Below are 14,417 nucleotides of genomic sequence, written 5' to 3'. Positions count from 1 at the left end.
TAACTGACTGTGTGTATTGGTTCCTGACTTCCCTGAAAAGTTGCATATTGCGGGGACTATTATGCTACTGCAGTACGCCACAGGATGTTTTTGTGCTGGGGGAGGGCAGTCAGCTTTGGAGTGAACCAAGGGCTATATCTGTTCTTAGTTCTACTTTTTTTGAAAGGGGCATGCTTATTTAAGATGGTGAGGAAATTACTTTTAAAGAACAACCAGGCATCCTCTACTGGTGGGATGAGGTCAGTATCCTTCCAGGAATCCCGGGCCAGGTCGATTAGAAAGGCCTGTTCGCAGAAGTGTTTTAGGGAGCGTTTGACAGTGATGAGGGGTGGTCATTTGACCGCGGACCCATAACGGATGCAGGCAATGGGGCAGTGATCGCTGAGATCCTGATTGAAAACAGCAGAGGTGTATTTGGTGGGCAAGTTTGTCAGGGTGATATCTATGAGGTTGCCCATGTTTACGAATTTAGGGTTGTACCTGGTGGGCTCCTTGATAATTTGTGTGAGATTGAGGTCATCTAGCTTAGATTTTAGGACGGCCGGGGTGTTAAGAACAAATTCTTATTTACTTATTTATTTATTTAATGACCCCTACCCGGGAACAGTGGGTTAATTGCCTTGTTCAGGGACAGAACAACAGATTTTTACCTTGTCAGCTTGGGGATTCGATCCAACAACCTTTCGGTTACTGGCCCAACGCTCTAACGACTAGGGTACATGCTGCCACAAAGCCCAGATAGATATCTGAACAGTGGAATCATCCCAATCATCTTCGAAATGACAGAACAGAACGTTCCTGCAGCACTTTTACCCAGTTGAACTGCTTATGGCTGGCCTATGATTGGGAAACAGCTGCTGGAATAGTGGGGATAAGGTGCAGAAACTGTAACAGTGGGAGTTATAGTTGTGATATGGGTGTCGGGTGCAGTAACACTGGGGTTTATAGATCAGATATAGGTGTAGGGTGCAGTAACACGGGGATTTATAGATCAGATATAGGTGTAGGGTGCAGTAACACGGGGGTTTGTAGATGAGATATGGGTGTAGGGTACAGTAACAGTGGGGGCTTATAGATGAGATATAAGTGTAGGGTGGAGTAACACTGGGGTTTGTAGATGAGATATGGGTGTAGGGTGCAGTAACACTGGGGTTTGTAGATGAGATATGGGTGTAGGGTGCAGTAACAGTGGGGGTTTATAGATGAGATATGGGTGTAGGGTGCAGTAACACTGGGGTTTATAGATAATATATGGGTGTAGGGTGCAGTAACACTGGGGTTTGTAGATGAGATATGGGGGTAGGGTGCAGTAACAGTGGGGTTTGTAGATGAGATATGGGTGTAGGGTGCAGTAACAGTGGGGTTTGTAGATGAGATATGGGTGTAGGGTGCAGTAACACTGGGGTTTGTAGATGAGATATAGGTGTAGGGTGCAGTAACACTGGGGTTTGTAGATGAGATATGGGTGTAGGGTACAGTAACACTGGGGGTTTATAGTTGAGATATAGGTGTAGGGTGCAGTAACACTGGGGTTTGTAGATGAGATATAGGTGTAGGGTGCAGTAATACAGGTTTATAAATGAGATATGGGTGTAGGGTGCAGTAACACTGGGGTTTATAGATAAGATATGGGTGTAGGGTGCAGTAACACTGGGGTTTGTAGATGAGATATGGGTGTAGGGTGCAGTAACAGTGGGGTTTGTAGATGAGATATGGGTGTAGGGTGCAATAACAGTGGGGTTTGTAGATGAGATATGGGTGTAGGGTGCAGTAACACTGGGGTTTGTAGATGAGATATAGGTGTAGCGTGCAGTAACACTGGGGTTTGTAGATGAGATATGGGTGTAGGGTGCAATAACACTCGAGATTGTAGATGAGATATGGGTGTAGGGTGCAGTAACACTGGGGTTTGTAGATGAGATATGGGTGTAGGGTGCAGTAACAGTGGGGGTTTATAGTTGAGATATAGGTGTAGGGTGCAGTAACACTGGGGTTTGTAGATGAGATATAGGTGTAGGGTGCAGTAACACTGGAGTTTGTAGATGAGATATGGGTGTAGGGTGCAGTAACACTGGGGTTTGTAGATGAGATATGGGTGTAGGGTGCAGTAACAGTGGGGGTTTATAGTTGAGATATAGGTGTAGGGTGCAGTAACACTGGGGTTTGTAGATGAGATATGGGTGTAGGGTGCAGTAACACTGGAGTTTGTAGATGAGATATGGGTGTAGGGTGCAGTAACACTGGGGTTTGTAGATGAGATATAGGTGTAGGGTGCAGTAACACAGGTTTATAAATGAGATATGGGTGTAGGGTGCAGTAACACTTGGGTTTATAGATGAGATATAGGTGTAGCGTGCAGTAACACTGGGGTTTGTAGATGAGATATGGGTGTAGGGTGCAATAACACTCGAGATTGTAGATGAGATTTGGGTGTAGGGTGCAGTAACACTGGGGTTTGTAGATGAGATATGGGTGTAGGGTGCAGTAACAGTGGGGTTTGTAGATGAGATATGGGTGTAGGGTGCAGTAACACTGGGGTTTGTAGATGAGATATGGGTGTAGGGTGCAGTAACACTGGGGGTTTATAGTTTAGATATAGGTGTAGGGTGCAGTAACACTCGAGATTGTAGATGAGATATGGGTGTAGGGTGCAGTAACACTGGGGTTTGTAGATGAGATATGGGTGTAGGGTGCAGTAACACTGGAGTTTATAGACGAGATATGGGTGTAGGGTGCAGTAACACTGGGGTTTGTAGATGAGATATGGGTGTAGGGTCCAGTAACACAGGTTTATAGATGAGATATGGGTGTAGGGTGCAGTAACAGTGGGGTTTGTAGATGAGATATGGGTGTAGGGTGCAATAACAGTGGGGTTTGTAGATGAGATATGGGTGTAGGGTGCAGTAACACTGGGGTTTGTAGATGAGATATAGGTGTAGCGTGCAGTAACACTGGGGTTTGTAGATGAGATATGGGTGTAGGGTGCAATAACACTCGAGATTGTAGATGAGATATGGGTGTAGGGTGCAGTAACACTGGGGTTTGTAGATGAGATATGGGTGTAGGGTGCAGTAACAGTGGGGGTTTATAGTTGAGATATAGGTGTAGGGTGCAGTAACACTGGGGTTTGTAGATGAGATATAGGTGTAGGGTGCAGTTACACTGGAGTTTGTAGATGAGATATGGGTGTAGGGTGCAGTAACACTGGGGTTTGTAGATGAGATATAGGTGTAGGGTGCAGTAACACTGGAGTTTGTAGATGAGATATGGGTGTAGGGTGCAGTAACACAGGTTTATAAATGAGATATGGGTGTAGGGTGCAGTAACACTTGGGTTTATAGATGAGATATGGGTGTAGGGTGCAGTAACACTGGGGTTTGTAGATGAGATATGGGTGTAGGGTGCAGTAACACTGGGGTTTGTAGATGAGATATGGGTGTAGGGTGCAGTAACAGTGGGGTTTGTAGATGAGATATGGGTGTAGGGTGCAGTAACACTGGGGTTTGTAGATGAGATATGGGTGTAGGGTGCAGTAACACTGGGGGTTTATAGTTTAGATATAGGTGTAGGGTGCAGTAACACTCGAGATTGTAGATGAGATATGGGTGTAGGGTGCAGTAACACTGGGGTTTGTAGATGAGATATGGGTGTAGGGTGCAGTAACACTGAAGTTTATAGACGAGATATGGGTGTAGGGTGCAGTAACACTGGGGTTTGTAGATGAGATATGGGTGTAGGGTGCAGTAACACAGGTTTATAGATGAGATATGGGTATAGGGTGCAGTAACACTGGGGTTTGTAGATGAGATATGGGTGTAGGGTGCAGTAACAAGGGTTTATAGATGAGATATGGGTGTACGGTGCAGTAACAGTGGGGTTTGTAGACGAGATATAGGTGTAGGGTGCAGTAACACTGGGGTTTGTAGATGAGATATGGGTGTACGGTGCAGTAACACTGGGGTTTGTAGATGAGATATAGGTGTAGGGTGCAGTAACAGTGGGGTTTATAGATGAGATATGGGTGTACGGTGCAGTAACACTGGGGTTTGTAGATGAGATATGGGTGTAGGGTGCAGTAACACGGGTTTATAGATGAGATATGGGTGTAGGGTGCAGTAACACTGGGGTTTGTAGATGAGATATGGGTGTAGGGTGCATTAACAGTGGGGGTTTATAGTTGAGATATAGGTGTAGGGTGCAGAAACACTGGGGTTTGTAGATGAGATATAGGTGTAAGGTGCAGTGAAACAGGTTTATAAATGAGATATGGGTGTAGGGTGCAGTAACACTGGGGTTTGTAGATGAGATATGGGTGTAGGGTGCAGTAACACTGGGGTTTATAGATAATATATGGGTATAGGGTGCAGTAACACTGGGGTTTGTAGATGGGATATGGGTGTAGGGTGCAGTAACAGTGGGGTTTGTAGATGAGATATGGGTGTAGGGTGCAGTAACAGTGGGGTTTGTAGATGAGATATGGGTGTAGGGTGCAGTAACACTGGGGTTTGTAGATGAGATATAGGTGTAGGGTGCAGTAACACTGGGGGTTTATAGTTTAGATATAGGTGTAGGGTGCAGTAACACTCGAGATTGTAGATGAGATATGGGTGTAGGGTGCAGTAACACTGGGGTTTGTAGATGAGATATGGGTGTAGGGTGCAGTAACACTGGGGTTTATAGACGAGATATGGGTGTAGGGTGCAGTAACACTGGGGTTTGTAGATGAGATATGGGTGTAGGGTGCAGTAACACAGGTTAATAGATAAAATATGGGTGTAGGGTGCAGTAACACTGGGGTTTGTAGATGAGATATGGGTGTAGGGTGCAGTAACAAGGGTTTATAGATGAGATATGGGTGTAGGGTGCAATAACAGTGGGGTTTGTAGATGAGATATAGGTGTAGCGTGCAGTAACACTGGGGTTTGTAGATGAGATATGGGTGTAGGGTGCAATAACACTCGAGATTGTAGATGAGATATGGGTGTAGGGTGCAGTAACACTGGGGTTTGTAGATGAGATATGGGTGTAGGGTGCAGTAACAGTGGGGGTTTATAGTTGAGATATAGGTGTAGGGTGCAGTAACACTGGGGTTTGTAGATGAGATATAGGTGTAGGGTGCAGTAACACTGGAGTTTGTAGATGAGATATGGGTGTAGGGTGCAGTAACACTGGGGTTTGTAGATGAGATATGGGTGTAGGGTGCAGTAACACTGGAGTTTGTAGATGAGATATGGGTGTAGGGTGCAGTAACACAGGTTTATAAATGAGATATGGGTGTAGGGTGCAGTAACACTTGGGTTTATAGATGAGATATGGGTGTAGGGTGCAGTAACACTGGGGTTTGTAGATGAGATATGGGTGTAGGGTGCAGTAACACTGGGGTTTGTAGATGAGATATGGGTGTAGGGTGCAGTAACAGTGGGGTTTGTAGATGAGATATGGGTGTAGGGTGCAGTAACACTGGGGTTTGTAGATGAGATATGGGTGTAGGGTGCAGTAACACTGGGGGTTTATAGTTTAGATATAGGTGTAGGGTGCAGTAACACTCGAGATTGTAGATGAGATATGGGTGTAGGGTGCAGTAACACTGGGGTTTGTAGATGAGATATGGGTGTAGGGTGCAGTAACACTGAAGTTTATAGACGAGATATGGGTGTAGGGTGCAGTAACACTGGGGTTTGTAGATGAGATATGGGTGTAGGGTGCAGTAACACAGGTTTATAGATGAGATATGGGTATAGGGTGCAGTAACACTGGGGTTTGTAGATGAGATATGGGTGTAGGGTGCAGTAACAAGGGTTTATAGATGAGATATGGGTGTACGGTGCAGTAACAGTGGGGTTTGTAGACGAGATATAGGTGTAGGGTGCAGTAACACTGGGGTTTGTAGATGAGATATGGGTGTAGGGTGCAGTAACACTGGGGTTTGTAGATGAGATATAGGTGTAGGGTGCAGTAACACTGGGGTTTGTAGATGAGATATAGGTGTAGGGGGCAGTAACACTGGGGTTTGTAGATGAGATATGGGTGTAGGGGGCAGTAACACTGGGGTTTGTAGATGAGATATGGGTGTAGGGTGCAGTAACACTGGGGTTTGTAGATGAGATATAGGTGTAGGGTACAGTAACAGTGGGGTTTGTAGATGAGATATAGGTGTAGGGTACAGTAACAGTGGGGGTTTATAGATGAGATATGGGTGTCGGGTGCAGTAACACTAGGTGTTATGGAGGGTTGAAAGAAGGAGTGAGTGAGTGAGTGAGTGAGTGAGTGAGTGAGTGAGTGAGGGCGGGGAACTTGAGGGGTAAGAGAGAGTGAGGGAGAGAAAGGGCTGAGGGAAAGAGTTCCCCACATGTGTTCTCCTCGTTACCCTGAGCTGCATGCTGCTCATTCTGCAGGAATGTGCTGCTAACGTGCCTGTAACCTCCACCTTCACACACACACACAGAGAGATGTGCACACACACACACACACACACACACACCACACCACACCACACTGGATAAGACTCCCCATTGCTCTAACCACACAGCTGCTCTGTGCGATACAGCACATCACATAATACAAAGCTTAAAGGAATAGTTCATAGAAATTACAGAATTACATATTGGTTTTCTTACCCTGTAAGCAGTCTATGGACAAGGTATGAGAGCAAACCATGCTTTGGTTTAGTTTCTCGGACACTGTTTCCAAATGCTAACAAATACACAAATCCCATTCAAGTCATGGGACCAATATAATACTTTTTCACACATCTCGTCCAAGTCAAGACTGAGGTACGTATTGTTGGAGCCAAAGCACAGATAGAGAATCTGGAATTTAAATTCACGGGCAATAAAATTAAAACACCAGGTAAAAAGCTAGGTGTCATTTTAGATTCTGAACTCTTCGAGTTACACATTAGGAACATGAACAAAATAGCTTTTCACCACCTGAGGAACACTGCCAAGGTGCGGCCGCTCAGGCTGATACAGAGAGACTCATCCATGCTTTTATTACAAACAGGCTTGACTACTGTAATGGTCTCCTGTCTGGTCTACCCAAGAAAGCCAACGGGCAACTGTAAAACATACAGAATGCTGCAGCACAGGTACTGACCAAGACCAGACAGAGAGCACACATTACACCGGTTTTAAGGTCTCTGCACTGGCTACCTGTGAGTTTTAGAATACATTTTAAGATTATTCTGTTTGTTTTTAAATCAATCCACGATTTTGCACCCCAATACATGTCAGACATGCTTTTAAGTTATGTACCCAGTAGGTCCCTCAGGTCCTCTGGTACTGACCTATTAACTATGCCAAAATCTAGGACCAAGAGGGTGAATGGGAGGGCTTTTTTGGTGGTCAGAGCTCTATTTTAGGTTATGATTGACACTCGCCACAGCCACACACACACACACACACACACTGGTGTAAAAAGTACTAAATTGTCATACTTGAGTAAAAGTAAAGATACCTTAATAGAAAAAGTGAAAGCCACCCAGTAAAATACTACTTAACTAAAAGTCTAAAAGTTTCTGGTTTTGAATGTACTTGGTGGAGAAATTATTCAGTCGTCATACTAAAAGTACAAAGTACATGTCAACGTCGTGTGTACAGGTGGCAGGGAAGTCAGACGCAGGAGAGTAAACGAAGTGTATATGGAGACTTTTAATAAACGTCCATGACATGCTCCAAACACGAGTAATATACATATATCAAAATAAAATGGGTACAAGGACCCGTCGCACACCTATACACTAATAAAACAACACTTGACATACAACAATCTCTGACAAACACATGAAGGGAAACAGAGGGTTAAATACACAACAGGTAATGAATGGGATTGACAACAGGTGTGTGGGAAGACAAGACAAAACCAATGGAAAATGAAAAATGGATTGATGATGGCTAGAAGACCGGTGAAGTCGACCGCCGAACACCGCCCGGACAAGGAGAGGCAACGACTTCGGCAGAAGTCGTGACATTACCCCCCCCCCTGACGCGCGGCTCCAGCAGCGCGTCGACACCGGCCTCGGGGACGACCCGGAGGGCGAGGTGCAGGGCGATCCGGATGGAGGCGGTGGAATTCTTTTAACATGGAAGGATCTAAAACATCCTCCACCGGAACCCAGCATCTCTCCTCCGGCCCGTACCCCTCCCAGTCCACGAGGTACTGAAGGCCCCTCGCCCGACGTCTCGAATCCAAAATGGATCGAATAGCGTACGCCGGGACCCCCTCGATGTCTAGAGGAGGCGGAGGAACTTCACGCACTTCAGCCTCCTGGAGCGGGCCAGCCACCACCGGCCTGAGGAGAGACACATGGAACGAGGGGTTAATACGGTAATTAGTGGGCAGTTGTAATCTATAACATACCTCGTTCACTCTCCTCAGGACTTTAAACGGCCCCACAAACCGCGGACACAGCTTCCGGCAGAGCAGGCGGAGGGGCAGGTTTCGGGTCGAGAGCCAGACCCTGTCCCCTGGTACGAATACCGGGGCCTCACTGCGGCGACTGTCTGCGCCAATTTTCTGGCGCCTTATGGCACGCTGAAGGTGGACGTGGGCTGCCTCCCAAGTTTCCTCAGCGTGCCGAAACCAATTGTCCACCGCAGGAGCTTCGGTCTGACTCTGATGCCAAGGAGCCAGAACCGGCTGATACCCTAATACACATTGAAAAGGGGTAAGGTTAGTGGAGGAGTGACGTAGCGAGTTCTGGGCTATCTCTGCCCAGGGCACGAACTTCGCCCACTCCCCTGGCCGGTCCTGGCAATAGGACCGCAGAAACCTGCCCACATCCTGGTTAACTCTCTCCACCTGCCCATTACTCTCGGGGTGAAAACCTGAGGTAAGACTAACCGAGATCCCCAGACGTTCCATGAACGCCTTCCAGACCCTTGACGTGAACTGGGGACCCCGATCAGACACTATATCCTCAGGCACCCCATAATGCCGGAAAACATGTGTAAACAGAGCCTCCGCAGTTTGTAAGGCCGTAGGGAGACCGGGCAAAGGGAGAAGACGACAGGACTTAGAGAACCGATCCACAACGACCAGGATCGTGGTGTAACCCTGTGAAGGTGGAAGATCAGTCACAAAATCCACTGACAGGTGCGACCACGGCCGTTGAGGAACGGGTAAAGGTAAAAGCTTACCTCTAGGCAGGTGTCTAGGAGCCTTGCACTGGGCGCACACCGAACAGGAGGAAACATAAATCCTCACGTCCTTAGCTAAAGTGGGCCACCAGTACCTCCCATCAAGACAGCGCATCGTCCGACCTATCCCAGGATGACCAGAGGAAGGTGATGTGTGAGCCCAATAGATCAATCGGTCGCGGACAGCAGACGGAACGTACAGACGACCAGCTGGACACTCAGGAGGAGAGGGCTCTGCACGTGACGCCCGCTCAATGTCCGCGTCCAGCTCCCACACTACTGGCGCCACCAAACACGACTCTGGGAGTATGGGAGTGGGATCCATGGGTCGCTCCTCTGTGTCATACAGCCGAGACAATGCGTCTGCCTTGACGTTCTGGGAGCCTGGTCTATAAGTAAGCGTAAACACAAAACGAGTGAAAAACATGGCCCACCTTGCCTGGCGAGGATTTAGTCTCTTCGCCTGCCGGATGTACTCCAGATTGCGGTGGTCAGTCCAGATGAGAAAAGGGTGATTAGCCCCCTCAAGCCAATGCCTCCACACCTTCAAGGCTTTTACGACAGCTAACAGCTCTCGGTCCCCCACATCATAGTTACGCTCCGCCGGGCTGAGCTTCTTCGAAAAGAAAGCACAGGGGCGAAGCTTCGGTGGCACACCCGAACGCTGAGAGAGCACTGCTCCTATCCCAGCTTCGGATGCGTCCACCTCTACTATGAATGGCAAAGAGGGATCCGGATGAGCCAACACAGGCGCCGAGGTAAACAGAGCCTTCAGTTTACCAAAAGCCCTATTCGCCTCGGCCGACCACTGCAAGCGCACCGGTCCCCCCTTTAGCAGTGAGGTAATGGGAGCTGCAACCTGACCAAAACCCCGGATAAATCTCCGGTAGTAATTGGCAAACCCTAAAAAACGCTGCACCTCCTTTACCGTGGTTGGAGTCGGCCAATTACGCACGGCTGTAATGCGGTCGCTCTCCATTTCCACTCCTGAAGTGGAAATCTGATGCCCTAGGAAGGAGATGGATTGTTGGAAGAACAAGCATTTCTCAGCCTTGACATATAAATCATGCTCCAACAGGCGACCAAGCACCCTGCGCACCAAGGACACATGCTCAGCGCGTGTAGCAGAGTATATCAAAATATCATCGATATACACCACTACACCCTGCCCGTTCAGGTCCCTGAAGATCTCATCTACAAACGATTGGAAGACTGATGGAGCATTCATCAACCCATATGGCATGACCAGGTACTCATAATGACCTGAGGTGGTGCTAAATGCCGTCTTCCACTCATCACCCCTCCTAATACGCACCAGATTGTACGCACTCCTGAGATCCAATTTTGTGAAGAAGCGGGCCCCGCGCATTGACTCCATTACTGTATTGATCAAAGGTAGCGGGTAACTATATTTTACCGTGATTTTATTAAGGTCTCGATAATCAATGCATGGGCGTAAACCGCCATCCTTCTTCTTCACAAAAAAGAAACTCGAAGAGGCGGGTGAAATGGATGGCTGAATGAACCCCTGACGCAGGGATTCAGAGATATAATTATCCATAGCCACTGTCTCCGCTTGCGACAGAGGATACACGTGACTCCTGGGATATGCAGTGTCTACCAGGAGATCTATCGCACAATCCCCCTGTCGATGGGGTGGTAATTGAGTCGCCTTCTTTTTACAGAAGGCGAGTGCCAAATCGGCATATTCTGGGGGAATGCGCACGGTGGAAACCTGGTCTGGACTTTCCACCGTAGTAGCACCAACGGAAACCCCTACACACCTACCTGAGCACTCTCGCGACCACCCCGTGAGAGCCCTCTGTGGCCAAGAAACAGTGGGGTTATGAGTAGTTAACCAGGGTAGGCCTAACACCACAGAATACGCAGGGGAATCAATAAGGAAAAGACTAATCTTCTCCTTGTGACCCTCCTGCGTTATCATAGACAAAGGTGCGGTGACCTCCCTGATAAACCCTGACCCTATTGGTCGACTATCTAAGGCATGAATAGGGAAAGGCATATCCACAGAAACAACAGGAATCCCTAAACTATGAGCAAAATTTTTATTAATGAAATTCCCAGCCGCGCCTGAATCTACTAGCGCCTTATACTGGGAATGCAGGGAAAAATCCGGAAAGGTGACAGAGACAAACATAAGTGCAGCAGAGGGCTCTGGATGAGTATGGTGCCTACTCACCTGGGGTGATGCCAGAGTGCCCTGCCTGCCTTCTCTATTCCCAGAGGAACCAACCCGGCACCGATCAGCAGTGTGATCTCTGCGATCATAGATGGTGCTCGAGCGGGTACCCCCTCCGGTCTCCCTGCGCACCATCCCTCCCAATTCCATAGGTTCGGGAGAGAGAGTGCGGGAGGATGGAACAACCAGACCCCGATCTAGACGTCCCCGAGTAGCCAGCATGTTGTCCAGCCTGATGGACATATCCACCAGCTGGTCGAAGTTGAGGGTGGTGTCTCTACAGGCCAGCTCCCGACGGACGTCCTCGCGTAGACTACAACGGTAGTGGTCGATCAGGGCCCTGTCGCTCCATCCAGCGCCGGCAGCCAAAGTCCTAAACTCCAAAGCGAACTCCTGAGCACTCCTCGTCCCCTGCCTCAGATGATAGAGGAGCTCACCTGCTGCTCTGCCTTCGGATGGGTGGTCGAATACCTTCCGGAAATGGCAGATGAGCTCCTCAAAATGGTCCAACGCCTTATCCTCTCCACACACAGCGTTGGCCCACTCCAGGGCTTTCCCGGTAAGGCATGAGACGAGGGCGGAGCTTTTCTCACGGTCTGATGGTACTGGAGAGACCGTGGCCAGATACAAGTTCAGTTTTAGGAGAAAACCCTGGCAGCTGGCAGTATCTCCATTGTATCCCGTGGGTAGGGATAACTGGATCCTGTTCTGTTCCGGAGGAGAAAAAACGTTCAAAGGAATTCCAGGTGGTGGTGGAGGTACTGGAAAAGCTCCCTGTCTCTCCCAGCGGTCCATACTCTGGACAATGCGATCCATGGCAGCGCACAGACTGTCAATCTCCTCTGCTTGTTCCAGGACGCGTTCCTCAACCTCCATTAGCGAAGTGCCTCCTCCTGCTGACTTCATTTTTTATGGTCAGAGATTCTGTCAACGTCGTGTGTATAGGTGGCAGGGAAGTCAGACGCAGGAGAGTAAACGAAGTGTATATGGAGACTTTTAATAAACGTCCATGACATGCTCCAAACACGAGTAATATACATATATCAAAATAAAATGGGTACAAGGACCCGTCGCACACCTATACACTAATAAAACAACACTTGACATACAACAATCTCTGACAAACACATGAAGGGAAACAGAGGGTTAAATACACAACAGGTAATGAATGGGATTGACAACAGGTGTGTGGGAAGACAAGACAAAACCAATGGAAAATGAAAAATGGATCGATGATGGCTAGAAGACCGGTGAAGTCGACCGCCGAACACCGCCCGGACAAGGAGAGGCAACGACTTCGGCAGAAGTCGTGACAGTACAAGTAAATGCAATACATCAAATTCCTTATATTAAGCAAACCATATGGCACTATTCTTGTACTTTTATTTATTTACGGACAGCCAGGGGCACACTTCAACACTCAGACATAATTTACAAATGCGGTATTTGTGTTTAGTGAGTACACCATATCAGAGGCAGTAGGGATAACATTATGTTATATTGATAGGTGCATGAATTGGACCATATTGCATCATGGTCACCTAATCTTCCATTTGGCTCATTCATCCCTCCTCATCTCCCCTGTACAAACTATAGTTTTGGCAAGTCGGTTAGGACATTTACTTTGTGCATTACACAAGTAATTTTCCAACAATTGTTTACAGACAGATTATTTCACTTATACTTCACTGTATCACAATTCCAGTGGGTCAGAAGTTTACATACACTAAGTTGACTGTGCCTTTAAACAGCTTGGAAAATTCCAGAAAATGATGTCATGGCGTTTGAAGCTTCTGATAGGCTAATTGACATCATTTGAGTCAACTGTAGGTGTACCTGTGGATGTATTTCAAGGCCTACCTTCAAACTCAGTGCCTCTGTGCTTGACATCATGGGAAAATCAAAAGAAGTCAGCCAAAACCTCTACAAAAAAATTGTAGACCTCCACCAGTCTGGTTCATCCTTGGGAGCAATTTCCAAACGCCTGAAAGTACCACGTTCAACTGTACAAACAATAGTACGCAAGTATAAACACCATGGGACCACGCAGCCGTCATACCGCTCAGGAAGGAGACTCATTCTGTCTCCTGGAGATGAACGTACTTTGGTGCGAAAAGTGCAAATCAATCCCAGAACAACAGCAAGAACCTTGTGAAGATGCTGGAGGAAACAAGTACAAAAGTATCTATATCCACAGTAAAACGAGTCCTATATCGACATAACCTGAAAGGCCGCTCGGCAAGGAAGAAGCCACTGCTCCAAAACCACCATTAAAAAGGCAGACTACGGTTTGCAACTGCACATGGGGACAAAGATTGTACTTTTTGGAGAAATGTCCTCTGGTCTGATGAAATCAAAATTGAACTGTTTGGCCATAATGACCATCGTTATGTTTGGAGGAAAAAGGGTAGGCTTGCAAGCCGAAGAACAACCGTGAAGCACGGGGGTGGCAGCATCATGTTTTGGGGGTGCTTTGCTGCAGGAGGGACTGGTGCACTCATAAAATAGATGGCATCATGAGGTAGGAAAATTATGTGGAAGCAACATCTCAAGCATCAGTCAAAGAAGTTAAAGCTTGGTGGCAAATGGGTCTTCCAAATGGACAATGACCCCAAGCATACTTCCAAAGTTGTGGCAAAATGGCTTGTGGACAACAAAGTCAAGGTATTGGACTGGCCATCACAAAGCCCTGACCTCAATCCCAAAGAACATTTGTGGGCAGAACTGAAAAAGTGTGTGGGAGCAAGGAGGCCTACAAACCTGACTCAGTTACACCAGCTCTGTCAGGAGGAACGGGCCAAAATTCCCCCAACTTATTATGGGATGCTTGTGGAAGACTACCCGAAACGTTTGACCCAAGTTAAACAATTTAAAGGCAATGCTACCAAATACTAATTGAGTGTATGTAAACTTCTGACCCACTGGGAATGTGATGAAAGAAATAAAAGCTGAAATAAATCATTCTCTCTACTATTATTCTGACATTTCTCATTCTAAAATAAAGTGGTGATCCTAACTGACCTAAGACAGGGAATGTTAACTAGGATTAAATGTCAGGAATTGTGGAAAACTGAGTTTAA

This window comes from Salvelinus fontinalis, chromosome 18, assembly GCF_029448725.1.
Source record: "Salvelinus fontinalis isolate EN_2023a chromosome 18, ASM2944872v1, whole genome shotgun sequence".
In the NCBI taxonomy this organism is placed as follows: Eukaryota; Metazoa; Chordata; class Actinopteri; order Salmoniformes; family Salmonidae; genus Salvelinus; species Salvelinus fontinalis.
This window is presented reverse-complemented; position numbering follows the sequence as displayed.